This window comes from Carassius auratus, unplaced genomic scaffold (genome assembly GCF_003368295.1).
Source record: "Carassius auratus strain Wakin unplaced genomic scaffold, ASM336829v1 scaf_tig00025783, whole genome shotgun sequence".
In the NCBI taxonomy this organism is placed as follows: domain Eukaryota; kingdom Metazoa; phylum Chordata; class Actinopteri; order Cypriniformes; family Cyprinidae; genus Carassius; species Carassius auratus.
Genome location: NW_020525457.1, coordinates 404465 through 413064, shown reverse-complemented (window position 1 = coordinate 413064; position 8600 = coordinate 404465). Strand labels below are relative to the sequence as shown.

At 38.3% G+C, this 8600-nt stretch overlaps 1 long non-coding RNA gene across 1 annotated transcript; it reads right to left on the bottom strand.

Annotated features, from left to right (window-relative positions):
• Positions 1-6367: 6367 nt before the first annotated feature.
• On the bottom strand, positions 6368-8329 carry LOC113078468 (uncharacterized). Its single transcript, XR_003281522.1, has 4 exons — positions 8246-8329; positions 7656-7743; positions 7369-7561; positions 6368-7251 (listed from the first exon to the last, which is right to left on the bottom strand). It is a non-coding gene; the product is annotated as an uncharacterized LOC113078468 (long non-coding RNA).
• Between the last annotated feature and the right edge of the window lie 271 nt (positions 8330-8600).

Sequence of the window (8600 nt, the reverse complement as noted above, 5' to 3'; positions counted from 1 at the left end):
GCGATCCTGAAGACCTTGATCAACCGGTTCAGGTGTGTTCGATGAGGGCTGGAGAAAAACCCTGAAACAACTGCCTTATTGCTTGTCATGTTATTTTAATGTATTGTCATAATTACTGTATAAATACACCGGTCTGTAGTGTGACTAGATTTACCGTTTACAGCACTCTAATCCGAGTTATTTCCATATTACAGCTAATGGAAATAAAGAATTACACATTCACAGAAAAATGCTTGAATGTTGCAAAATAAGGTGGATATATCTCTGAATATTTTCATACTCTTCCATACTGTTTATTGAACATTCATTTCTCATCTTTTCAGTCCGTTCTAAAAGAATGCAACAACTATTGTGTTTGTACGACTGAGTTATGCTAAACTAATCTGCATGTTTTTATCCGTTCTCCAACCACTCGTCATGTGTGAGATCAGATCATGGTGAGAACCTGGAAGGAGTGAATCGATCTGAACAGACAGCGCTCCATTACAGGACTCATGCACTCACAAACATAGTCACATATTCATGCTATTAGTTTCTATATAATACACTGTGAAACAGCATTTCTGTTATTTATGGCTCAGATGACTGGCCTTAATTAACTGTTTTATATATATATATGCTGAAATAACACTATTTAACATCATATTTGCGTGTTGCTTGTGTGTGAAGGTGCTGTATAGTGTTACATGTACAGTTGTAAGTGTTTACTGTACCAGTGTTTGTGTTGCTGTAATAGTGTTTTCTGTACTGTAATCTCACTGTACTGTAATCTGCTGACAGACTAACAGTAACAGAGTAACTGTGTGTAACACTGTTGGGTTTTCCCTGTATCCCGCTGTTATTGTTTCACAGCCCGAATCCAAGAAAATCCAAGATTGTTGTCGTGGAATGTTTGTCGGTATTTATTGCAAATAAATATAAAGTACAAAACAAATAATGCGAACTGGTTTAAATGTCTTTAAATATGCCTCTGTAGCGCTTGGAGTTTAGTTTTCTCCTATAAGCAAAAGCTCCAGCAACACAGATCCAGAGCGAGGTCAAAGACTGTATCTGCAGCACGGCTTCTCCTCGTCATGCTCTACACGCTACAGTTTATAGGATAGCGCCCTCTCCACCTGGAGAAGGTGTACTACTCAAATGCAATAGAAAAGACAACTATAAGTAAATTATGAAACCAAAAAATAAACTCAAATGCGGCTCCTACACACCGGCCCCTAATTGTTCTCTATATCTCTCAGTGTCTAATGAGAAGGCTACTTCCAAATGAACAGTTCTGCTGGACATTCCTATAAACAGATCTCCATTAGTTTCATTGGTGCTTCTTTCATTGCCTCGGGCCAAAGTAAAGGGAACATTGGTAAAGGGAGGGAGGTCAGATTTATGCATCCGGCCACCTTCTCTTAAGATGCCTTCATCTATCACAGGATCAAGCCTAGATCCTGCTGCTCCTTTTCACTTTAGGTAATTTGCAGTGTTGTAATTTCAGCTGGGAATGCTCGTCTCTGAACTTAAGAGATAACTGACCTCTCTGTCTGTAAGAGATCTTCCACTGTGAGGAGCTGTCCACCGGGTTTGGTGCTGAAAACCTCAAGTTTTGGGTTCGCCTCTTGACTGTGGGAGCGGGTACAGACTTCATACGATACCTTTTGTTTCTGATTCATGCATCCACCTCCTTTGCTCCATGAATTCACTTGCATTCAATCTTCTCGAGGAATCATCAGCTGGATTGTCTTTACTTCTTACGTATCTCCATTGAGACAGCTCTGAGTTATCCCGAATCAGCGAGACCCTGTTTGCTACACACGTTTGAAATCTTGCAGGGTCACTTCTAATGTACTTAAGTCCGGTGGTACTGTGACGTTCTTTAAAGGAAGGACTCTGCACTTTATGAGAAAGGTGACATGTATAATGTCCTGTTCATTAGCGTGTCTTATGTAGTTTACTGAGCCACAGTCATTCTCACTGGCGTCAGCACAGTGGTGTAGTTCTGCACACTCTGTTGCCCCATAGCGTTTTGGTTTCAAACACTGGCAACACTGAAGCTTTTTATTCTTTCTAAATTATTTGTCCAATCTTCCCACCTGTCAACTACAGTTTGGGGCAAAGGTTCGTCCCATTCAAAGCCTCTCTGGCAGAACTGCGGGTATGTGGCTTCTGTCTTAAACTGTTGTTAAACTGGAAATGGTCAGAGTCCACGCACCACTGCAGTCCAGGGCTCTTTCCATTAACAGGCTGTCTTTGTCAAGATCCTGTGTTTTGATTCCTTTGGGGTTTGACTGGAGTCACCTTGTGGCCACCACAGGAAGCACAAGTAGTCCACACCTGATTAAGTCTCTCTTGATGCAAACAGATCTAAAAAATGTCCTTTCTGATGTAACTGCATAATATAGTGAGGACACAAATCATATAAACATCATATTGCTCTAAAGCTGTGATATAAAGTCTGACAATAAAAAATAAGATAATATTATTAGCAATAATGAGCAAGCTGTTTATGATGATGTTGAAGGTAAAACTGAAAGTGCATCTCTACAACGGCTTGAATCTGCTGCTATGAGTCTGGAGCACTGTTCTTCACACACTCTCTCTTGTGCTCCATACTGTATTATAGCACACACACTGATTTATATACAGGGCCGCGGGAAGTAATTTTGAACAGGGGGTGCTGTGAATTTTTTTTTTTTTACAAAAAACCTATGAGCCTATAGGCCTATTTAAAATACATTTTAAAAATATATACATTGAGATTTACTACTTTATTGTCATATACACTTCAGTGCACAGCCAGCCAGGGTCTGAAACACACAGACATCAGTTCTCAGATATGCGCAATGCGCTATTAATCTGAAGCAGAAGCAGAAATAATAGTTTAAATAATAGTTTAATAATCGAAAAAAACGAAATAATTACTTTCATTACAATTTCAGATAGCCTATACATACATGCAACTCATTTAGATACAACAAATAATATTACAACAAAATATAATATTAATCAAACTTCACAATAACGCTAAAACAATGCAATCGATTTGGTCAGCTGGCTACTCACTGCACGTTTATGTCACACGCAACTCTATTAACTCCAAAATATTAGCGTTAATCTAATTACAAATCTTCTCCACTAGATGTCACCCTCTTATGTGCCTTGTGCGATGTTACCAACGAATCTATCATTCATTCATTCAGTTTAAAGCAGTGGTTCCATCACGAATTCAAATGCGGCACCATATGCTGAACACATTTTTGCAATGTGCGTCAGGTCATGCTCCCGTTCGCGTTTTACAGACTGCATCTTAAAGCCTCTTATACTTTCTGCGTCCTCGAGTCCGCTATGGCTTGATGTAAACATCGCCATCGGAGAGTGTGTACCGAGTCTGAGCAGACAACCGCGCGGACAGGTGTGCGTGGTCAGTTGTCTTCAAAAGCACAATTGCACATGTTCAGGCAGTGTGAAGAAGCCCATTGCCAATCGAAGCAATCGTGCCGGGCTCGGGCTTGTGAGGTAAATGAGCGGTCATGTAATGTTTCGATTAGCGCGAGAAAGATGCGAAAATGTATGCTGAGTAGTTGAAACGGAGCTTGCTTCTAACGATTACGTTTTGGTAGCACCAGCAACTAAAGCAAACTATGAGGTGTGGAAAAGTTATGACCTTGTTTATAATGAGAATAATGAGTGAATAATGACGCTCCATCAGTGAGCGCAGGAGCGCGCTGAAGACATCTACAGTGGATTCAGTGATTTTCCTCCACATAAACACTTAAGCCTTACCTAATCTTGGTGAGTTAATGTTTTTCAAATAATAACTAAATATTACTTGAGTCTTAAATGCATAATGTAGACAGAGTAGGCTATATAAGGTAATGTTGGCATTATTATTTTATTATGTCAGCTGCTATGGCGAAGCAAATCCGGCAGAGCCTTTATCTTAATTCATTTCGTTATTGCCAAATACCCATCTTAATTTATAATTTATCTTAATAAATTTTTTTAAGAAAGACTTGTTTTTATTGGTGCGTTGGCCTATTTATATGCTAAATGAGCCTATACCTTAGGGCTATTTATAGAGTGCTGAGATGTTACGATGTTACAGAGGACTTATTTTATTTCTTTGTTCAAACTTCCAAGTGGCCTATTACATTAGTAATGTATAAATTATGTTAAACTATGTATAAATGACTCATTGCTGACAAAAGGCAAAAGAGCTGTGTGCTGCGTACATTTGATTAAAGTAGTTAATGATATCATTGATGCTCTTGATTGTAAAAAGTTCTGTACAGTGTTGTTTATTGACTTGTCAAAGGCCTTTGACACCGTCGATCATGTCACCCTGCTAAATCGGCTTCATAAAATTGGTCTGTCTGACAATGCTATTGGCTGGTTTTCTAACTATTTATCAGGTAGAACTCAGTGTGTACACCTAGTTGGCATGTCTTCCTCCTTTCTTTCAATAACTAAAGGAGTACCCAAGGGTTCTGTTCTGGGGCCATTGCTGTTTTCTATTTATGTGAATGATCTCGGTAAAAAGGTGTCAAATGCTTTTTTTCACCTTTATGCTGATGACACAGTTATCTATTGTTCGTCTCCTTCAATTGAACAAGCCTTTGATTTCTTACAGTCTGCGTTTGATGCTGTTCAGTCTCATCTAAATCAGCTGAGACTAGTGTTAAATGCGGACAAATCTAAAGCTATGGTTTTCTCAAACAGAAAACAGCTACCCTCTCAGCTTCCTAAAATAAAAACAGCTGATGGAAAAGAAATCCAAATGGTCTCTTCTTATAAGTATTTAGGCTTTGTTATTGATGAAAATTTGTCCTTTAAACAGCATATTGAGCATCTTGTACGTAAACTGAAGCTAAAGCTCAGTTTTCTTTTCAGAAATAAATCATGTTTCTCTGTTTATACAAGGAAACGTTTGATTTCTGCAACTTTTTTACCTTTATTGGATTATGGAGATCTCCTTTTTATGAATGCATCGGACCGTCTTTTAAAAAAGCTGGACACTGTTTATCATTGTGCTTTACGTTTTATGACTGGCTGTGGAAATCGTGTTCACCATTGTACACTGTATGCTGCAGCTGAGTTTCCGTCCCTGTATGTTCGCAGGTGGTCTCATTTGTTGACTTTCATTTATAAATGTATTCTGGGGCTCCTCCCATCTTACCTCTGCAAATACATGCGAAAAAACCAACAACAGTATGCTCTGCGTTCTCAGAAGAACATACTGATGGTGGTTCCCAGAGTGAGAACAGAGTTGGGTAAGGCAGCATTTCAGTACACTGCCCCCCGTGCATGGAATGAACTGCAAAAGGACCTAAATCTTTCTGAACTTGTGACATTGGGAGAATTTAAATCTATTCTAAAGAAGCGTGAACTCAATGAACTTGGAAAATGTAAGTGTTTCTAAACTTGTACACATTGACTAAATATCATTTGTTTTTTTGATGTCATGTATGTTTTTTAAATTGTATGTAAATGCTGTTGTCTTGGCCAGCATTAATGAAAGTTTCTTAAGGGTCAAGATCATGTTCTCTGCATCTCCTGCTTCATCAAGTCCCGCCCACAATATCATCATCACTCAAATTAATTCACAACTCTACATTATCTGTGTGCAAGACTATTAGGAAGCAATTATTTTATGATGAATAAATATTTCAGTGAGTAAAATTGGCTGTGTCTATAGTAGGCTATTATGGACAACACAACAATAAACTATCTTTAAATATATTTTCAAATTATTATTATTATTTTAAATTATTGTCTAGATCAGTAGGATCTTGTAATAAAGTAGCGAATACCAAAGATCAGTTCTGGTTAAAAAAGATGCGATTTAATCCTGTTCACATGAAATAAGATTCTCTCGAGCAGGTCTAAGCTTATGGATCTGTTGCCATGACAACAACTCCAGGATGAGCTTCGAAGAACCCACCAAATCGAGCGCAGCGTCAGTTCAGTCAGGCCACGGATGGCATAGGCTGTGACCAGCTGATCCGGTCAGCTGTCAAATCGCTCCAATCACCACATCCCTCCTATTAGACACGGGACATATATATACGTGCCACTACTGCTCGGTAAGTATGCTCAACGACTGTTGCATCTGGCTGTCGTCTTGTTTGTTTCAGATCACTAAGGCTTCCAAAAATCTTAGCTGGCATGGACCTCTTTGCGGAGAGACACCCATCTTCATAACCAGGCTACAGGATTGACGTACCACTGCCACATCTACATGATTATCACCGTTTGCTTTAAAGACTTTATTAAAAGTCTTAATTATTATGTATTTCTAAATTCATGGTTCCGGGGGGTTAATGTTAAAGCTCTTGTATGTTCAATTATTCTGGGAGCAAGAACCCCCATAAGGAACCATACCACCAAAGATAAATTGTGTTCAATAAACTCAAGTAAATTTGCCAAAGTGGTTCCTGTCTGAACTGATTTTAAGATCATGTCAAATCATCAACAATCAAATTCAGCTATCATAGTTAGCGAGGTATGAAGAACAGGCCCCTGGTTTACTCGTGGCTTTTGTGTGAGTTTGTATGTTCCTGTTTTTGTTTCATTCAGGTCACACAGAACGTCCTTTCATTTCCTTTTTTTCATGTCACTCAGTCACTGATGGAAGGGAATGAGAGACCAGCTGGGATTTCACATTGTTAAACATTAAAACACGAGTTTTAACAACACTGATAGTATTTGTACAATTCCAGATGCTAACACAAGAATAGAAAATACTGAACATTACACTGGAAATTTCCACTATCCCCCGACACGAGGTTCATGCGGATCACACAGAAAGACAGCATCACTTCAGAATAAATCTCCCCGACACCAACACAATGACATGTCACTCAGCTGCTACATCAGATTATCACAAAATGACTGTTCTGTTCACGCACATGCAAACAGGAAATCTCACGAGCAGAGATCGGCGATCTCTTAATGGGGCCATATACTGAGTTTTATGTGTTTTAACATGCTGTCTTTATACCTCTGGCCACATATATTTGTAGATTTTTAACTCTGCTGTGATTCTGATGATGACCTGTAGATGTGAACTGAAGACACAGAGTCACTGATGGAAGGGAATGAGTCTGTAAACACTGAAAGAGACCAGGAGCTGAACTGAGTGATGATGATGATGATGATGATGATGATGATGATGAAGATGATGCTCAGTCTTCAGCTGCTGGTGTGTTGTGTTCTTGAGATCATCTGAAATAATCTTTTCAGGCCCGTCTGGATCATCTGAGACTAGAAATCACAAATATTTGTCAGATTATCCTCATTGTTTTGGATTGATCATTCTATCTAGCAAGACTAGAAATGTGATGAAGAATTTAAGTAAGTTTCATAATGAACAACACTTACAGTTTGGTTGTATTATCTTCATACTGTCCCATCTATCAAGTCTCCGTCTGCTTTTCTCTTGAGATCCAGCGGTTTGTGTTTTATTTCTGATCTTCATTTCTCTCTCTGTCCTGTTGGTTTTTACTCGTCTGTAGTTTCTGACGCTCCAGCTGTTTTCTCTGTGCATTATTTCATTTCTACACTGAATATGTATCTGTTAAATCATACAGAGTTGAATTAAAGTCAAGGTTCAGTAAGTTCAGATAACCTCAGTGTGATTAGATTTGCAGTAAAACTTGAACAAATACTTCTCCTGATTCTAACTGAAAGTGAAGTATGATGTTTTCTCTGATTGATCAGAACGACTCTTCACTGCTCCGTCTGGATCACCAGAGACTGTAAATGAAGAAAACAGATCATCATCATAATGTAGAAACAGCAGCTGGACTGATGCTACAGATTCAGATCATGAGCACAATCAGACACCATTACACCTCAAACCATGCACAAACAGATCAGATTAATAAATACATCCCATGTGATTGATTCATTGCTGTTTTTATATGATTTCTGTCAGCTAGTCTTTCATGCAGACACTATTAAAGATAGATCATGATTGGGTTTAATTCGTCTGAATCATCCTCACATCAGGACTCCAGAATGAAAGAGTTCATAATCACACACAACAACATTCATTTTATTTATTTAAAGAAATTAATCATTTGCTGTGTGCACTGGTGAAATGTATAAATAAGGCAGTGACACACACATCATTAACAGAAGAACTAATGATGAAGATGTTGTTCTACTGATCGAGTCTACATGAAATTAAATACAGTTTTCACAAAAATACATCTAAAGTAAAAGTATGTTAAAGTATGATGTTAAAGTGTCTGACCTGTGATGAATGGAGATGTAGAAATATCCAGAATCTGAATAGAAATAAAGATCCACAGTGAAGATCTCAGAGTGAGTTTAAGACACTGATTCATCAGTCGATGTGTCGTTATTTATTATATAAAGACTCCTCCTTCTTTGTGTAAGTAGACAGTGGTGAGACTCAAATAGCACGTGTGGTAACAATCAGCACTTCCCTTTTTTAAACGTGTTTTTAGAGGAAATTAACATTGCTTTTCTGGACTCTAATAAACAAAACAGAACGGTTGGTTTTTGCTGGTCTGTTGTTTCTGATGCTCCAGCTGTTTTCATATGCATTATTTTATTCCTATAGCTTGTCTGTATCTGTTAAAGCA